The following is a 20,267-nucleotide window of genomic DNA, read 5'->3' on the forward strand; positions in this document are numbered from 1 at the left end:
TCTCTATTAGACCTTTTTCTTACTGATTTATAGAAATTTTTAAAAATTCTATATTCTGGATTTAACTTTTTAAAAGAGAAATCTAAAAGGGAAATTGCATCTTTTCCCATAAGTGCAATACGTCATCTGTATATTGCATCATGTGCCACCACCCGAAGTCAAATCTCCTTTCCCTCTGGTATCCACCATACTGTTATCTGTGTCTATGAGTTATTGTTTGGTTTTCTGGTTTCTTCATTTGTTGCTTTCAGTTTTATATCCTACATATAAGTGAAATCATAAGGCTTTTGACTTTTTCTGTCTAACTTATTTCACTTAATATGACATTCTCAGTATCCATCCATGTTGTTGCAAATGGCAGTATTTCATCATTTCTTATGGCTGAGTAGTGGATTATATAAAATGGATTCATTGTATATAAGTACTATATCTTCTTTATCCAGTCATCTATTGAGAAACACTTCAGTTGTTTCCCTGTCTTGGCCATTGTGATTAGTGCTGCAATGAACATAAAGTTTCATATATCTTTGTGAATAAATGTTTTCAAATATTTTGGGTAGACACCCAGAAGAGAAATTGCTGGGTCACATGGTAACTGAATTCTTAATTTTTTAGGAACCTCCATACTGTTTTCCATAATGGCTTTACTAGTTTACATTTCCAGCAGCAGTGATTGAGGGTTCCTTTTTCTTTACAAGCTCTCCAACTGGTCTTCTGCCCATTTTTCATTGTATTTTTTAAATGTTGAGTTCTTTGTATCTTTTTATTTGTTTGTTTGTTTGTTTGTTTGTTTTGACAGGGACGGAGAAAGTGTCAGAGATAAGGACAGGTAGGGACAGACAGGAAAAAAAGGGGGACGAGAAGCATCAATTCTTCATTGCAGCTCCTTAATTGTTCAATGATTGCTTTCTTATATGTGCCTTGACCGAGGGGCTACAGCAGAGCAAGTGACCCCTTGCTCAAGCCAGCAGCCTTGGGCTCAAGCCAGCGACATTTGGGCTCAAGCCAGTGAAAATGGGGTCATATCTCTGATCCCCCACTCAAGCCAGTAAGACTCCACTCAAGCCAGATGAGCCCGCGCTGAAGCCGGCAACCTCCGGTTTAGAACCTGGGTCCTCCACATCCCAGTTTGAAGCTCTTTGTATATTTGGAATAGTAACCTCTTACTGGAGCTTTTGTTTGCAAATATCTTCTCCCTTTTGGTTGATTGTCTTTTTGGTTTGTTGGTGGTTTCTTTGCTGTGCAAAATATTTTTAGTTTGATATAGTCCCATTCATTTATTTTTGCCTTATCTTCTCTTGCCTTTGAGGTCAAAGTCATAAATTGTTCTATATGGCCAACATCCATGAGGTTAGCACCTATGTTTTTTTCTACATAGTTTATTGTTTCAAGCCTTATATTTAGATCTTTAAGACATTTTGAGGTAATTTTGGTATATGGGGACAAACACCTATCTATACTGCTCACAAAAATTAGTGGGTATTTTCTGAGAGCAGTATAGTTTCATTCTTTTGCATGTTGCTTTCCAATTTTCTCACTACCATTTATTTAAGAGGCTTTCTTTCCTCCATTGTATGTTTTTGGCTCTTTTGTTGAAAAGTATACGTCTATATACATGTGGGCTCTCAATTCTGTTTCATTGGTCTGTGTATCTCCTTTTCTGCCAATACCATGAGTTCTGATTTCTGTCGCTTTATAATATAAGTTGAATTCAGCGACTCTGATACCTCTGGCTTTGCTCAGGATTGCATTGGTTTTGAGGGTCTTTTATGTTTCCATACAAATATAATGATTTTTTTCTTCTATTTCTTTAAATTTTACATTGGGATTTTGATGGAGATGGCATTAAATAAGTACAGTGCTTTAGGTAATATGACCATTTTAGCTATGTTGATTCTTCCAGTGCATGAAAACAGGATATCTTTCCATTGCTTAGTGTCTTCTTCAACCTCTCTTTAAAATGCTTTGTACTTTTCAGTGTACAGGATTTTCACATCTTTTATTAAATTCTTATTTTTTTTATTCTTAGTTATTTAATTTTTTTTCCAATTGCAAAAAGAATTGTTTTTTCATTTTTTTCTGGAATTTTATTGTTAGTATATAGGAAAGAAATGATATTTTGTACATTTATTTTTCTCTTTAATTTTTTTTGTTTTTTTCTGAAGTTGGAAACGGGGAGGCAGTCAAACAGACTCCCGCATGCACCTGACTGGGATCGACCCGGCACGCCCACCAGGGGGCGATGCTCTGCCCATCTGGGGTGTTGCTCTGTTGCAACCAGACCCATTCTAGAACCTTAGGCAGAGGCCATAGAGCTATCCCCAGCGCCAGGCCAACTGTGCTCCAATGGAGCCTTGGCTGCGATAGGCGAAGAGAGAGACAGAGAGGAAGGAGAGGGGGAGGGGTGGAGAAGCAGATGGACGCTTCTCCTGTGTGCCCTGGCCGGGAATCGAACCCGGGACTCCTGCACACCAGGCCGACACTCTAAGACTGAGCCAACCAGCCAGGGCCTATGTAAATTTATTTTGTATCATACAACTTTACTTTTTTGTTCATTGTTTCTAAAAGTTTTTTGTAGAATTTTAATGATTTTCTATATAATCTTGACATCTGCAAAATGTGAGAGTTTTATTTCTCCATTCATAGATTCAAAGCCTTTTATCTTTCTCTTGCCTGTACAATATTTAAGTTTCAATATTTATTTCTTTTTCCTTATGATTTCTATTTTATTTAAATGGTTTGTATATGCTTTAATGAGACAGGATCCAGTTTTTAATTTATGTAGCTTTAAAATATTTGAATACCCAGTAGAGCTTATATGAACTAATAAACAGTTCATATACTTTCAAAATAGATTCTGTTAATATTTTTATTTGGGTGATGGTAAATTTACAAACCTTACTTTGCAAATCTTACCTTTACAATGATTGATCTGTCCAACAACACCTTAATAAGTGATCAAACTGAGCAATACAAATAGCAGCACAGGCAACTAGACAAACTGGCCATAGGAGCTTCCAAATGTGATGCAATGTGAATTACTCATCACCTGTTCTATATTATTGCAAAAAAATGTTAAAAATAAATCTAAACAAGAGAAACCCATATTGCAGACACTTTACAAGAAAACAGGCCTAGGCTGTTTCATGTCATTGTCATGAAAGATTTAAGTTGAAGTACTGTTTGGGACTAGAAGATACCAAAGAGACATGACAGCTGAATGCAATGTATAAAACCTGATTGAATTGATAATTCTCAAAAGGATATTATTGGAACAATTAAGGAAATTTGAATATGGATTGTATATGGACTTGGATGAATATTGTCACGACATTGTTAAATTTCTTCACTGCGATAATAGTACTGGGGAGAGGCAAGAGATTATCCTAGTTCTTGGGAGATACATTCTGCAGTAATTGGATGAAGTGTTTGGAACTCAGTGGTTATGCCAAAAGATGAAAAAGAAGAGATAAAACAATGAGATAATATAAATGTAGGTTAAAAGGTGTTCACTCTTCCACTTTGTGCATTTTCAAAATAAAAAATTCGAGGAGAATGGATTGCTCGTATTTTAGAATTATGCTTTGAAATATTTACCATCATAAAATAAGATGATTTTGTTATTTTCTTGAAAATGATCCAGAGGAGGGTGGAGAGGAGAAAATATGTATGAAATGAAATTAACTATGAATTGTTAATAGTTGGATTTGAGCAATGGATGATTGGAAGTTCCTTACTTATTGTCTCTTGAACAGTGGTTCTCAAAGTGTGCTCTCCCACCAGCAGCATCTGCATCGCCAGAGAACTTGTCAGAAAAGCAAACTCTGAGTCTCACCCCAGATTTTTTAATCTGAGACTGATAGATGTGGAGCTTAACAATCTATATTTTATCAAGCCCTTTGGGTGATTTTAATGCAAACTAATGTTTCAGGAACAGTGCTCTACTGAAGTGAACCTGAATATTGTTTGACATTTTGTATACTAATCCTATTTGTATATGTCTGATATTTTCCACAGCACAATTGAAAGAAAGATAGATAGATAGAAAGAGAAAAAAATAGAGAGAGGGAGAGGGAGAGAGAAATAAACTAAGAAAGAAGAAATAAAAGAAAGAAATAGGAAAGAAAGAAAGAAAGGGAGGGAGGGGAGGGAGGTAGGAAAGGGGGAAGGAAGGAAGGAAGGAAGGAAGGAAGGAAGGAAGGAAGGAAGGAAGGAAGGAAGGAAGGAAAGAAGGAAGGAGGGAAGGAAGGAAAGAAGGAAAGAAGAAAGAAGAAAGGAAGGAAAGAAAACTATGAATCTCAGGAAATACATTTTAATATGGAAATGTTAGCAGCTATCTATTTAATATTAGAAACAACCCAAAGATGCCCAATTTTGCCATCTCTATTGGACCTTGTAATGAATTGTCCTAGACCAGTGTTTCCCAACCTTTTTTGTGCCATGCCCCACCTTAACCTTTCTAAAATTTTTATGTCCCCCCTATGTAACATACATAATTTTTAACATTAAAAAATTGATTTGTTCACTTAATAAACATAAATGATAGGTTCTAGGAAGAAATCACTATGAAATTGTTAACAAAACACAGTAAGTAAAATTTCAAAACATATAATGAAAAACAGAAATTTAAATTCCAAATAATTTTAATACAGATTTTTCTATATGAATTTATTATTTTAATTTAGTGTGATCCTTGCGCTTGATGCTTGCTGCACAGAGATTTTATATTAGGTTCCAATTTGGTTAGCTTTAGTCTCAAGTCTCCACGTTGTGTTATATCCAGCCGATTTCTTTTTTTTACCAGTAAATCATTTACAGCACTAAATCCACATTTGGCTAAAAATGAAGATGGAAACGGTAGCAATAGTTTTCTTGCACATTTGGTTGAATTTGGGTATTTGATTTCTGTTTCCTCACAAAGCCGTGCCATCGCTCCTTTGATATTAAATAAAGCTTTAACTGACTCATCATTTTGCAATTCTGCGAGTTCTCCTTGATACTGCATATTTGATATATCAGACAAATCCACTAACATTGGCTGCATCATCCATGTTGGGAAATCAATTTGTTTTAAATCAGAAAATCTTTCTTTTAAATCAGCTGATAGAATATTCAAATGATTGACAATAACAAGTAAAGCGGTATCAGTTACTCACATTTTTGGAGCCAATGAAACTGTTTAAAGTTTTTGTTGTTAATATGTTTCTGACATAACTCAATATTGGTAATGAACCAAATATCTTTGCTTTTGCATCGACAAGAGTTTTATTTGTTCCTTGAAGTTGCTTATTTAATATATTTAGTTTTTCAAAGATATCGGCTAAATAACTCACAAATGCTTTACCATCTATTGTTAACAGACACTTCATTTCAGGTTTGTCGCTTAAAAAATCACTAAGAGTATCAAAGAGTTCCATAAATCTTTTCAAACAGTTTCCTTTAGATAGCCATCTTACTTCAGTATGAAGTAAAAGTCTCACATGGTCTTCATTTTGTTCTTCACAAAATAGCTTGAAAAGACGCTCACATTTGGCACTAGCTTTAATAGCATTAACATACTTTATTACTGTATGTAATACTTCATTCAGAACAGGCGAGATGTTTTTAGCTACCAAGTTTTCCCTATGAATAACACAATGCACAAGAATCATTTCTGGATTCGCATCTTTCATCAATTTTAAGCAGCCATTTTTCTTGCCCATCATATTGGGAGCACCATCTGCAGCACAAGATGTTATATTTTTCATTGGTATATCATTGACATCTAAGTAGTTTTTTAGCTTATTATATATATCTTTGGAGGTAGTGGTGCTTTCTAATCTTTTACAGAACAACATTTCTTCAGCAAAATGTCCTTTATCAATATATCTTATGTAAGTTATCAATACTGCCTCACTGTCTCTCAAAGTTAATTCATCCATTTGCAAGGAGAATTTTCTTGTTTTCAGCTTTTCAATAAGTTGTTTTTCAATATCCTCACTCATTTTGTCTATTCTTCTGCTAACAGAATTGTTACTGAGTGGCATAGCTTTTACATCTTTGTCATCTTTTTCAAGAACCGTTTTAAGAAATGCTGATATTGACGGTTTTATTAAATTCTCTCCTATAGTGTGATTTTCTCCAGTTTTAACAATGAATAAAGAAATTTGATAACTAGCCTCAAATACACAATTATTAGTTGAAGTATGAGCAGTAAATAGAGACTTTAATGTTGTTCTTTTTTCAAAATTTTTCTTTAAAGTTTTAAAGTAACTCAAATCTGAATTAATATGAGCACTATGTTTCGCCTTCAAATGCGCCTCAAGGCAACCTCGTTTCATTGATTCATTGGTCAATCATTGCTGGCATAAAAGACAAAAAGGAATCCGCTCATCGTGAACAGCAGGTATGAACCCAAATTTTAAATATTCCTCCGAATATTGACGAGTTTTTTTCTTGCTTGCACCACTCATTTTACTATGGGCTATAATAAAAATAAGATCAATTAAAAACTAATATTAAAATATGTGTTAAAATATATTCAATGTGACAGAGTAAACGTATACTAAAAATTCATATTTATTTAAATGTATATAACACATTTACTACACTACCACCGCAAATCAAAACGTATCTATATTTTTTCCACTTGACAAAATTTTCTGGAAAGTTATGCTTCTAAAATCAAAATTGTCGTGCATGCACTATTATAGCCCCAATAATTTTTTTTTTTTTTACAGAGGCAGAGATAGACAGGGACAGACAGACAGGAACGGAGAGAGATGAGAAGCATCAATCATCAGTTTCTTGTTGCGCGTTGCGACTTTTTAGTTGTTCATTGATTGCTTTCTCACATGTGCCTTGACCGTGGGCCTTCAGCAGACCGAGTAATCCCCTGCTGGAGCCAGCGACCTTGGGTCCAAGCTGGTGAGCTCTCTGCTCAAGCCAGATGAACCCGCGCTCAAGCTGGCGGCCTCGGGGCCTCGAACCTGGGTCCTTCCACATCCCAGTCCGACGCTCTATCCACTGCACCACCACCTGGTCAGGCAATAGCCCCAATAATATTTATAAAATATTATTGCTTTCTAGCCCCGATGCAAGAAGTACTTAATAAAGAGTTTAATATTGATAAAAATAAAATCAAATACTTACCAATTATATCTATACAATATATATATTTATATTTATTAAATCAATGAGCTTTTACAACAGTTTTGACTGACACTTATTTCAAATTAACACCAACTGAATGATGTGAAACACTACAGAAGTTGCGATGGGCCAATTAGGTGAGAATAACTGCATTGTTTAGCGAGTTTTTAAAACGTCCGGGGTTCCCCGCGGCAGACGGCACCCTCTGCAGTGAACCCAGGATGAAGTTTACTTGACGACACCAATCACCCAGTTGATATTTTGGTCTCGTCAAACGAAATTATACTTAATAATTATTTACCGCAATTATTTAAGAATTGCATTTTTTGTTAAATTTGGCACCGATATCTAGCATTGCATTTATATGGCCCAGGGCGAAAGAGTTAAAGTCGTGTTGAGTCAATTTTCAAATTGCCCCCCTTAACTATCGAATTGCCCCCCTGTGGGGTGTGGGCCCCACATTGGGAAACACCGTCCTAGACAGTACAGTAAGAAACTTGTGGCTTGATTTTTGTACTTCTGTTACTCACAGATTCACAGAAAACCATGGAACACCTATAGACAAATCATAAGATATCACTGAGTACAGCATGGTGACTGACTTTAAGATCAGTTTAATTCTTAAAGAGTCAAGTGAACTTCTATAAACTAGATACAAATAAAAACTGTCATTTTGAACAGATATCATGGACAAGATCAATAGTATTGTAGAGTATTTTAAGATAAATGCAGTAAAAGATATACAAGGTCTGAATGTACAAAATAAAACTATTGAATAAATACTAAACTGGAAGATTAAAAGGTTAAAGAAGGGAGAAGACAAGATGGCGCTGGAGTAGGCGGACGTACCAACATCCACCTCCCAGAACCAAAGTGGATTACAAACTAATTTTAAGAATTATCATCTGGAAAAACCAACTTTGGACTAAACTAAGAGGACTTTTCAACCAAGGAACACCAAAGTTGCCACACTGAGACTGATAGGAAAAGCGGAAACGCAGAGAGGGCTGCCCAGCTCCCCAGAGCGAACAGCAGCTGGGAGAGATTCGCGTGGTGGGAAGTGAGTTTAGCAGAGAGGGGAGGGTCCTGAGCCCCAAGAACAAAGCCCCAGCCTGCAGCCCAGAGCCCAGAAGAGGCGTAAGGACAGTATTTAGCTGGAAACAAGTCAGGATACTGTTTGTGAGAAAGAGTCTGATTTCTCAGACCCAGAATTCTTCTTAAAGGGACCGCACAGAACACCTCTCACAACCACTCACCCGGGGCTCCGGGGGATGGGGAGAGAGGAGAGGACCAGAGCAGCAGGAAGAGAGTGTAATCTAGGACAAATAAGAAGAAACATTTTGGGAGACAGCCACCTTAACCCCTGGGACAATTCACTCCCCAAATCTGAAGTGAATATTTCCCCTGGAAACAGCAATACCAGCAAAGGGAAGCAGGAGAACAGCCAAACAAGTTCCCCTGCAGCACTCAGAGCAGAGTTGCTTAGAAGGAGGGAGCTTTCAGGGCAACAGTGTGAGTGTTACGGTCTGAGCTGCAGCGCCCACACCCCACACAGCTGAGGGCTCGCCGGAGAGCGGGTGGCAGTGGGACGTGGAGAAGCATTTCTGTTGGCAGGGGCAGAAGCCTGCTGGCCACCACTGGGCTCACGTGTGAGCTCAGTCTTGCCCAGCTGGGGAGGAGTAAGCATGCAAAAGCGGTCAAGTCCAGCTGCTGGCAGCCTGTAATCCAGCCTGTGGGAGAAGAGCGGGAACATTGGAAGGGGTGCAGACCAGCCCTTGAGCAAGGGCACAGAAGCACAGCCTTGCCCCACCCATGCAACTGAGGCTTGTGGTTTGATTTGGAGGCTGGATCCTCCCACAGGGGGGGAGCCAAAAGCCCAGAACAGGCGGAGTTCCACTACTTAGCTGAGAATAGGAACACAGTCCTGCCCGGCGGCCGGTAGAGCCAAGGCTAGCAGCCATTCCACAAGCACGCTCCTCCTGAAAGGGCAGGGCGAAAGCCCGGAAACAGGCAGAGACCCACAGCTGAGCAAAGGTGCTCACCAGTGCCCTCAGGACCGAGCATAACGCTGCCCACGGGGGCAAGGCAAAGGCCAAGGCCACCAAGGCTTGTGCACCCGAGCACATTATCACAACCCCTCCCGTGAAGAGAAAATGAGGAGGCACAGAAATGCAACACAAATGAACCAAGAGAAATCCCCAGAAATGGACCTAAAAGAATCAGATATAACCAAATTACTAGATGCAGAGTTTAAAATAACGATTGTTAGGATGCTCAAAGATATTAGAACAACAATAGATGGTCATTACGAACACCTAAATAAAGAGATAGCAAATTTAAAACAGGACATTGAAATAATACAAAAGAATCAGTCAGAAATGGCAAATACAATATCTGAAATAACAGAATGGAAGGAATTAAAAGCAGGATGGATGAAGTGGAGAATCGAATCAGCGAGTTAGAGGACACAATAAATAAAGGCACAGAAGCAGAGCAGAAAAAAGAAAAGAGACTCAAAAAGTCTGAGGAAACTCTAAGAGAGCTCTGTGACAACATGAAGAGAAATAACATCCACATCATAGGGGTTCTTGAAGAAGAAGAGAAAGAACAAGGGATAGAGACTTTGTTCAAGCATGTCATAGCTGAAAACTTCCCTCAATTAAGGCAGGAAAACAACTCACATGTTCAGGAAGCACAGAGAACTCCACTAAGGAGAAACCCAAAGAAATCAACACCAAGACACATCATAATTAAAATACCAAAGCTAAGTGATAAAGAGAAAATATTAAAAGCTACTAGAGAAAAAAAGACTATCACCTACAAAGGAGACCCCATAAGGATGACTTCTGACTTCTCAACAGAAACACTTAAGGCCAGAAAGGAATGGCAAGAAATATACAAAGTAATGCAGAACAAGAGCCTACAACCAAGACTACTTTATCCAGCAAGGCTATCATTTAAAACTGAAGGAGAAATAAAAAGCTTTACAGACAAAAAAAAAAACTCAAGGAATTCACTACAAACAAAACAAGGTGGCAAGAAATACTAAGGGACCTGTTGTAAACAGATCAAAGGAGAAAAAGAATATAGCAAAAGAGGAATACAGTTTTAAAGAATAAAATGCCAATAAACAATTACATATCAATAATAAGCTTAAATGTAAATGGCTTAAATGATCCAATCAAAAGACATAGGGTAGCTGTGTGGATAAGAAAACAGGACCCATACATATACTGTCTACAAGAGACACACCTTAAATCAAAAGATGCACACAGACTGAAGATAAAAGGATGGAAGAAAATATTTCATGCAAATGAAAATGAAAAAAAAGCTGGAGTAGCAATACTTATATCAGACAAAATGGACTTTAAAACAAAGATTATAGTTAGAGATAAAGAAGGTCACTACATAATGATAAAGGAAGCAATCCAAAAGGAAGATATAACCATTATAAATATCTACACACCTAATATAGGAGCACCTAAATATATAAAGCAGACTTTAATGGACTTAAAGGGCAAGATCAACAGCAATACTATAATAGTGGGGGATCTCAATACCTCATTAACATCATTAGATAGATCCTCAAGAAAGAAAATTAACAAAGAAACAGCAGACTTAAAGGACATATTAGATCAACTCAATTTAATAGATATCTTCAGAACCTTTCACCCTAAAACAGCAGAATATACATTCTTTTCAAGCGCTCATGGCACATTCTCTAGAATAGACCACATGTTAGGGCACAAAAGCAGTCTCAACAAATATAAGAAGATTGAAATCATATCGAGCACTTTCTCTGATCACAATGGCATTAAACTAGAAATCAACCACAACAGAAAAACTGAAAAACACTCAAACACGTGGAAACTAAATAGCATGTTATTAAATAAAGAATGGGTAAACAATGAGATCAAAGAAGAAATTAAAAACTTCCGAGAAACAAACGATAAAGGGCATACATCAACTCAAAATTTATGGGACACAGCAAAAGCAGTCCTGAAAGGGAAGTTTATAGCACTACAGGCATACCTCAAGAAACTAGAAAAAGCTCAAATAAACAACTTGACCCTACATCTAAAAGAACTAGAAAAAGAACAGCAAGTAAAGCCCAGAGCAAGTAGAAGGAAGGAAATAATAAAGATCAGCACAGAAATAAATGACATAGAGGCTAAAGAAACAATACAGAGGATCAATGAAACCAGGAGCTGGTTCTTTGAAAAGGTAAACAAGATCGATTAACCTTTAACCAGACTCACCAAGAAAAAAAGAGAGAGGACTCAAATAAATAAAATTGGAAACGAGAGTGGAGAAATAACAACTGACACAACAGAAATACAAAATATTGTAAGAAAATACTATGAAGAACACGGCCCTGGCCGGTTGGCTCAGCGGTAGAGCGTCGGCCTTGCGTGCGGGGGACCCAGGTTCGATTCCCGGCCAGGGCACAAAGGAGAAGCGTCCATTTGCTTCTCCACCCCCACCCCCTCCTTCCTCTCTGTCTCTCTATTCCCCTCCCGCAGCCAAGGCTCCATTGGAGCAAAGATGGCCTGGGTGCTGGGGATGGCTCCTTGGCCTCTGCCCCAGGCGCTAGAGTGGCTCTGGTCGCGGCAGAGGGACACCCCGGAGGGGCAGAGCATTGCCCCCTGGTGGGCAGAGCGTGGCCCCTGGTGAGTGTGCCGGGTGGATCCCGGTCGGGCGCATGTGGGAGTCTGTCTGGCTGTCTCTCCCCGTTTCCAGCTTCAGAAAAATACAGGAAAAAAAATACTATGAAGAACACTATGTCAAAAAACTGGACAACCTAGATGTAATAGACAAATTCCTTGAAACATATAATCTTCCAAAAATCAATCTGGAAGAATCAGAATACCTAAACAGACCAATTACAACAAATAAGATTGAAACAGCTATCAAAAAACTCCCAAAAAAGGTGCACGATTTGGGTCTTCAGATGCCCTGTGTTATCCATATGCAGCCAATGTATTTAACAAATCTCCTCCTTCAATAAAACTCTTCAAAATTCAAAAAAAACAAACAAAAAAACAAAAACAAACAAAAAAAACTCCCAAAAAAGAAAAGTCCTGGGCCTGATGGCTTCAAAAGTGAATTCTACCAAATATTCAAAGAAGAATTAATTCCTATCCTTCTCAAGCTATTTCAAAAAACTCAAGAGGAAGGAAGACTTCCAAACTTCTTTTATGAAGTGAGTATAATTCTGATTCCAAAACCAGGCAAAGACAACACAAAAAAAGAAAATTATAGGCCAATATCCCTGATGAATTTAGATGCTAAAATCCTCAACAAAATATTAGCAAACCGGATCCAGCAATATATGAAAAAAATCATACACCATGATCAAGTGGGATTTATTCTTGAGAGGCAAGGCTGGTACAATATTCACAAATCAATCAATGTAATTCATCACATAAACAAAAGGAAGGAGAAAAACCACATGATAATTTTAATAGATGCAGAAAAAGCATTTGATAAAATCCAGCACCCATTCATGATCAAAACTCTCAGCAAAGTGGGAATACAGGGAACATACCTCAACATCATAAAGGTCATCTATGACAAACCCACAGCCAATATCATACTCAATGGGCAAAAATTTAAAGCAATCCGCTTAAGATCAGGAACAAGGCAGGGGTGCCCCCTTTCACCACTCTTATTCAACATAGTTCTGGAAGTCCTAGCCATAGCAGTCAGACATGAAAAAGAAATAAAAGACATCCAAATTGGAAAAAAAGAAGTAAAACTATCATTATTTGCACATGATATGATATTGTATATAGAAAACCCTAAAGTCTTAGTCAAAAAACTACTAGACCTGATAAATGAATTCGGGAAGGTGGCAGGATATAAAATCAATACTCAGAAATGAGAGGCATTTTTATACACTAACAATTAACTGTCAGAAAGAGAAATTAAGGAATCAACTTCCTTTACCATTGCAACCAAAAAAAAAAAAAAAAAAAAAAGAAGTACCTAAGAATAAATTTAACCAGGGAGATTAAAGACTTGTACTCGGAAAATAATAAAACATTGATAAAAGAAATCAGGGAAAGGGGGAGGGGGAGGGGCACAAGGAAAACTAGATAGAAGGTGACAGAGGCCAATCTGACTTTGGGTGATGGGTATGCAACATAATTGAATGACAAGATAACCTGGACTTGTTATCTTTGAATATATGTATCCTGATTTATTGATGTCGCCCCATTAAAAAAATAAAATTATTATAAAAACAAAAGAAATCAGGGAAGATACGAACAAGTGGAGGCATACACCATGCTCGTGGTATAGGTTAGGAAGAATAAACATCATTAAAATGTCTATATTACCCAAAGCAATTTATGAATTCAATGCAAAACCGATTAAAATACCAAAGACTTACTTCAAAGATATAGAACACATATTCCAAAAATTTATATGGAACCAAAAGAGAACACGAATAGCCTCAGCAATCTTGAAAAAAAAGAATAAAGCGGGAGGTATGACACTTCTGGATATCATGTTATATTATAAGGCCATTGTACTCAAACAGCCTGGTACTGGCATAAGAACAGGCACATAGATCAATGGAACAGAACTGAGAACCCAGAAATAAACCCACACTTTTATCAACAACTGATATTTGACAAAGGAGGTAAGAGCATACATTGGAGTAAAGACAGCCTCTTCAACAAATGGTGTTGGGAAAATTGGACAGCTACCTGCAAAAAAATGAAACTAGACCACCAACTTACACCATTCACAAAAATAAACTCAAAATGGATAAAAGACTTAAATGTAAGCCGTGAAACCATAAGCATCTTAGAAGAAAACATAGGCAGTAAGCTCTCTGACATCTCTCGCAGCAATATATTTGCTGATTTGTCTCCACGGGCAAGTGAAATAAAAGACAGGATAAACAAATGGGACTTTATCAAACTAAAAAAGCTTCTGCACAGCTAAAGACAATAAGAACAGAATAAAAAGACAAACTACACAATGGGAGAATATATTTGACAATGCGTCTGATAAGGGTTAATAACCAAAATTTATAAAGAATTTGTAAAACTTAATACCAGGAAGACAAACAATCCAATCCAAAAATGGGCAAAAGAAATGAATAGACACTTCTCCAAAGAGGACACACAGATGGCCAATAGGCATATGAAAAAATGCTCAACATCACTAATTATTAGAAAAATGCAAATTAAAACTACAATGAGATATCACCTCACACCAGTCAGAATGGCGCTCATCAATAAAACAACACAGAATAAGTGCTGGCAAGGATGTGGAGAAAAGGGAACCCTCCTGCACTGCTGGTGGGAATGCAGAATGGTGCACCCACTGTGGAAAACAGTATGGAGATTCCTCAAGAAATTAAAAATCGAACTGCCTTTTGACCCAGCTATCCCACTATTAGGAATATACCCCAAGAACACCATAGCACTGTTTGAAAAGAAGAAATGTACCCCCATGTTTATGGCAGCATTGTTCACAATAGCAAAGATCTGGAAACAGCCCAAGTGTCCATCAGAGGATGAGTGGATTAAAAAGCTTTGGTATATATATATACTATGGAATACTACTCAGCCATAAGAAATGATGACATCGGATCTTTTACAACAACATAGATGGACCTTGATAACATTATACTGAGCTAAATAAGTAAATCAGAAAAAACTAAGAACTATATGATTCCATACATAGGTGGGACATAAAAATGAGACTCAGAGACATGGACAACAGTGTTGGGGTTACAGGGTGGGGGGAGGAGAGGGAGGGTATTGGGGGAGGGGAGGGGCACAAAGAAAACCAGTTAGAAGGTGACGGAAGACAATTTTATCAATGTCACCCCATCAAAATTAATCAAAAAATAAAAGAATGTGTCTCACTGCTAATTCAGGCAGTTAGAATAATAGTATAAGGATGCTAATTCTGCTTCTCAGGCCACATCCTGCAAAAGGGGCCCCAAGAAAATTGGTGATTTGGCTCCTCTGATTTTGCCAATTGGATTTTAAAAAAGAATAGGTCAGGAATGCCCTGAAATGGAACTAATAATACATGAGTATAAATTTAAAGGACTTTTAGATACTGGAGCTGATGTATCTGTTATTGCTAAGCTACATTGGCCTCCTTTCTGGCCCACTCACGCAGCAGCCACAGAATTACAAGGTAAAGGGCAGAGTAAATCCCCTCAACAAAGTTCTAGTTCTTTACATTGGGAAGATTAAGAAGGTCATTCTGGATTTTTTAAGCCTTATGTGCTTCCTAGATGGCCAGTTAATTTGTGGGGTAAAGATGTTTTGAAAAATATGGGAGCGTTGCTTGTCAGTCCTAATGGTTTAGTCAGTACTCAGTTGCTTGATCGGGGATTTTTGCCCACCAAGTGACTAGGGAAAGAACAGCGAGGAATTCTCACCCCCATAGAAGTGGCACCCAATACCAGAAGGTGTGGATTAGGATATCAAAATTTAGCATAGGGGCCTTGGTAGCTCCTGCTACCTCAATAATTCATTGTGAAGACCCAATTACTTGGAAATCAGATAATCCTGTATGGGTAGACCAATAGCCGCTTTCTCAGGAGAAACTTAGGGCAGCTGCTCAATTGGTACAAGAGAAGCTACAGCTTGGGCACATTGAGCCATCTAATTGCTCATGGAATACACCTCCATATTTTAATCTTGTTGCCTCCTGGATTATCAAGGAGCATAGGTGACCGCTACAGCTTATAGGTTTTGAGCCTCAAAATTACTGTTGTTCCTTTTTTCAAAGGATTAACAACAATAGCTTTGGGAAACTTCCACTAAATGGCAAGTCGCTCTTGCAAAACAATGGACAACTTTATACTGAAACTGTGAACTTAAATTCAGCTCAAAGTCTAGAATTATATGCCATTATCATGGCTTTTCAGCATTTGCCATATTCCCCCTTTAATCTATATACAGACAGCAAATATTTACTTATGGTGTTTCCACTATAAAGACTGCTGTCTTAGGGACAAATGCTGATGAACTATTTCAGAAGTTCCTCCTTCTTCAAAGACTTGTATGTCAACATAGAGATCCATGTTTTATAGGACATCATCGAGCTCACTCCATGCTCCCTGGAGCTTTAGCACAAGGGAATGCCCTTTTTTTTTTTTTTTTTTTTTTTTTTTTTTTTGTATTTTTCTGAAGTTGGAAATGGGGAGGCAGTCAGACAGACTCCCGCATGCGCCCAACCGGGATCCACCCGGCACGCCTACCAGGGAGGGATGTTCTGCCCATCTGGGGTGTTGCTCTGTTGCAACCAGAGCCATTCTAGCACCTGAGGCAGAGGCCACGAGGCCATACTTAGCGCCCGGGCTGGCTTTGCTCTGGTGGAGCCTTGGCTGTGGGAGGGGAAGACAGAGACAAAGAGAAAGGGGAGGGGGAGGGTTGGAGAGGCAGATGGGCACTTCTTCTGTGTGCTCTGGCCGGGAATCGATCCTGGGAATCCTGCATGCCAGGCCAATGCTCTACCACTGAGCCAACCGGCCAGGGCCTAGGAATGACCTTGTTGATCAAGCTACCCAAAAGAAAATTATTTGGAGCAACCATGACAGATCGAGCAATTCAGTTTCATACTATTCATCACCAGAATGCTGCAGTCCTGTGTAAACAGTTTCAACTTTCTCAGGAAGCATCACAGCAGATTGGGAAATCCTGTCCAAGGGGTCCTATACTACAATCTGCCCCTTCGTTTGTAGTTAACCCGCCAAGGACCCCTACCAGGACAACTTTTGCAAATGGATGTTACTCGTATACCTTCATTTGGCAAACAGTCCTATGTCCATGTTACAGTGCATACATATTCTGGATTTATAGTGACCTCTGTCAGAACAGGAAAGGTTGCTAAGCATGTCATAGCTCATTGTCTGTATGCATTGTTCTATTATTGGATTTCCTAAACTGGTTGAACTGAAAATGCTCCTACATATGGAGCAAAAGCATTTACTGTATTTTGTCATCATTCTTACAACCCTTAAAGTTAAGGTATTATTAAAGTGTACCCAGCAAATAATTTAAGGTCAATTCAAAAAAATTTAAAAGGGGGTAGTCATATCCTGGAACTCATATAGGTCTACCATATCATGCTTTTTAAAAAAATTTTTTAATTTCTTTTGAATGCTGATGAACAGGAGATGCCAAATCTTTTTCTCCTGCAAACTACTACCTTCTTTATTTGATCCAGCTAATAACACTGTTTTGTCTTTTTCCAAACAGCTCCAGATATATGGAAAAGATTTATATAGGCGGATGAGGATCCTCAAACCGCTCAGTGAGATCTTCTGAGCATAGCTTTTAAGATACCAAGAGGCAGAAAAAGCCCAACAGAGATCAGGGCAACTACCAGCTTTTAGGATATGCCCTTAAAGGCTCCAACACCCCAAAGGGGTCTCACAGGATGCCATCTGGGTCCTGCTTCAATAGTGGAAAGGAAGGTCATTGAGCTATAAAGCCTGCCAGACTTACATGCCTCTGCTGTGAGGAAGCAGGAACACTGGAAGGTAGGCTTCCCCCTCGCTCCTCTAAGGGAAGGTTCAGTCTCTTCCAGCCCTGCTCCAGCCACCTATGACCTAACCTTGCCCAGAAAGCTGGGGTTGGCCACTGAAGGCTGAAGGTACCCAGGGCTGTTGGCCCCATCTATGACACTGTGGACTAGGGTATTTCTTCCAAGAAGCAGGTAAACTGATCTCATTTGCACAAGGGCCACTTAACTAGGTCTTGCCTGAATACTCAGATTTTTTATTTTTCCCTCGAAGATCTGTCTTGTGGGCATTGATAGTCCTACTTTCTGCTGCTTTGTTTAATATATAGTGTTTCCTTTATTCCTTCTACCTCAATGCCCCACTTATATTTCAGGCTGGGACCTACTCCTAATTTAGAGCTCTCTTCCCCCTTTTGCCAACTTCTATTATGAATCTACCTTTGCCACCCAACTTAGTGTATCCCAAGGTTCTCTTTACCAAGCCACAGTCGCAGAGCTCCAGGGAAAAGCAACCTGGTCTCATCCCTCCAGGCAGAGAAGAACAGAAGCTCCATATCCACACATGCTGCAGATGGCATTCCAGTCTACCTGGATCATTGCCAGCTAGAAGCAGCAGTCATTGGGACTTGGACATGAGCTGCAAAGTATAGAATGGTGACAACAATTCCAGTGCCATGCGGACTTTTCCTGGATGTAGACTTTTCCTGGACTCTTGCTCCTTCTGACAGCTGTTATGTTCGGCCATAAGAAATGATGACATCGGATTACTTACAACAAAATGGTGGGATCTTGATAACATTAAACGAAGTGAAATAAGTAAATAAAAAAAAAACAAGAACTGCAGGATTCCATACATTGGTGGGACATAAAAACGAGACTAAAAGACATGGACAAGAGTTTGGTGGTTACGGGGGGGGGGGGGGGGGCGGGGGGAGTGAAGGAGGGAGGGGAGGAGGGGGGTAGGAGCACAAAGAAAACTAGATAGAAGGTGATGGAGGGCAATCTGACTTTGGGTGATGGGTATGCAACATAATTGAATGACAAGATAACCTGAACATGTTTTCTTTGAATATATGTATCCTGATTTATTGATGTCACCCCATTAGAATAAAAATTTATTTATTAAAAAAAAAGGTTAACAAATACCCAGATAAATGGAGAAACAGTCCACGTTGGTGACTAGGAAGGCTGGCTATCACCAAGGTAGTCAGTTCTCCCATAACTGACCCATACATTCAATAAAAATGCAACCTAAATCTGTCTCAAATGAGTTTTCAGGCAACATGACATGCTTATCCTAACATTTATATGGAAGGGAAAAATGCGGAGAATAGTGAAGATATGCCCGGAGATGATACCTAAGACTCAGGCACTTTCTTTAGCAGAGATCAAGATGTCTTATCAAGAGGTAAAATTTAGGACAGTCCAACACTGGCACAGGAATAGATAAATTATGCAACAGGATTGGGAGCTCTGAAACACAGAAACACAGATATGGACCAAAAGGACTCCAGACACTGCCAAATGTTCGCTAAGGGTGAAAATCGCCATCGACCCGATTGAGAATCCCGGACATAAGAATGTGGATGCACATGTAATATTTCGCATCCAAAGAGAGAATAGTCTGGGAAACAAGGCTTGGAGAGCACAAAGCTCCACTCGACTTCACCAGTTTCTGGCGGGTCTAGTAAAGGGAGCCTGAGGAGCAGGAGGGAGGCAAAGGGGGCGGGACTTTGGTGGGTGAGCTTCCATGGAGCTCGAAGCTCATTGTTGCCCGGCCACAGCCACAGCGGAAAGGAAAGGCAGTGCTGAAAGCTCATGGGCCTTTGTGAAAAGGGCGGGAAAGACAGCGACAGTGTCCCAGTCTTCCCTCAAGTCTCTTGTCTCAGTCTTTGGATTACAACCTGCTAGAGGCTGAGGTAAGCACAGGCTGAAATCAGGAAGAGGGACCCTCGGTCGATTGCCACCCTTTGTCTTTCTTCCTGCCCTCCCTCCCTCCCGCTCTGGATCTTCAACCCCTTCTTCTCTCTTCCACCTCAGCGGGGTACCTCTATCCGTTCCTGATGAGCCACTCTGCCCCTCCCCACTCAGCAGAACTGCTGTGTGAAGACTCATTGCCCCAGCTTCCTGAGCCCTGGCCTCTACGCCCTGAAGCAAGGCTCATGACCCTGCCTTTGATTCTGAGGAGGGTGGGGCAGTGAATGATAGGGCTGCTTGATAGGAGGTGGTGCAGTCCAGGTATGTGCATGTGGGGGGGAGTCGAAGCAAAAGTGTGTTCCAGCATAATTTTTGAAGCGCTGAGAGAGCATGGAAGGTTTTTGGGGTGAGGTGCTGCGGGAAAGAATGCATGGCTTTGCATAAAAGCAGGGAAGGTGTGTTGGTGCAAGGGAAAAATTAGCGTAGTGAGGAGTTGGCTGTTCACAGATCAAGGTGTGGCATTGGATGCGGGGCTCAACAAACACGCATTCAATGAATAATCGAGAGAGGGGATGAAGGAAAATAATTATTGAAAGAGGAGCTTAGGATCCATCAGAATAATATGATTTCATGTGGTGGCGAGGTCTGCCAGCTTAAAAAGGGAGCAAGGAAATAATTAAGATTATGGTGGGCTGCAAGAAAACTACCAGAATAGA

The 20,267-nt window shown here is 39.4% G+C and overlaps 1 non-coding gene across 1 annotated transcript; it reads left to right on the plus strand.

Annotated features, from left to right (window-relative positions):
• The first annotated feature begins 11,503 nt into the window (after positions 1–11,503).
• On the plus strand, positions 11,504–11,579 carry TRNAA-UGC (transfer RNA alanine (anticodon UGC)). Its single transcript has one exon. It is a non-coding gene; the product is annotated as a tRNA-Ala (tRNA).
• Positions 11,580–20,267: the final 8,688 nt, after the last annotated feature.

Source organism: Saccopteryx bilineata, chromosome X (assembly GCF_036850765.1).
Source record: "Saccopteryx bilineata isolate mSacBil1 chromosome X, mSacBil1_pri_phased_curated, whole genome shotgun sequence".
NCBI classification, from domain to species: domain Eukaryota; kingdom Metazoa; phylum Chordata; class Mammalia; order Chiroptera; family Emballonuridae; genus Saccopteryx; species Saccopteryx bilineata.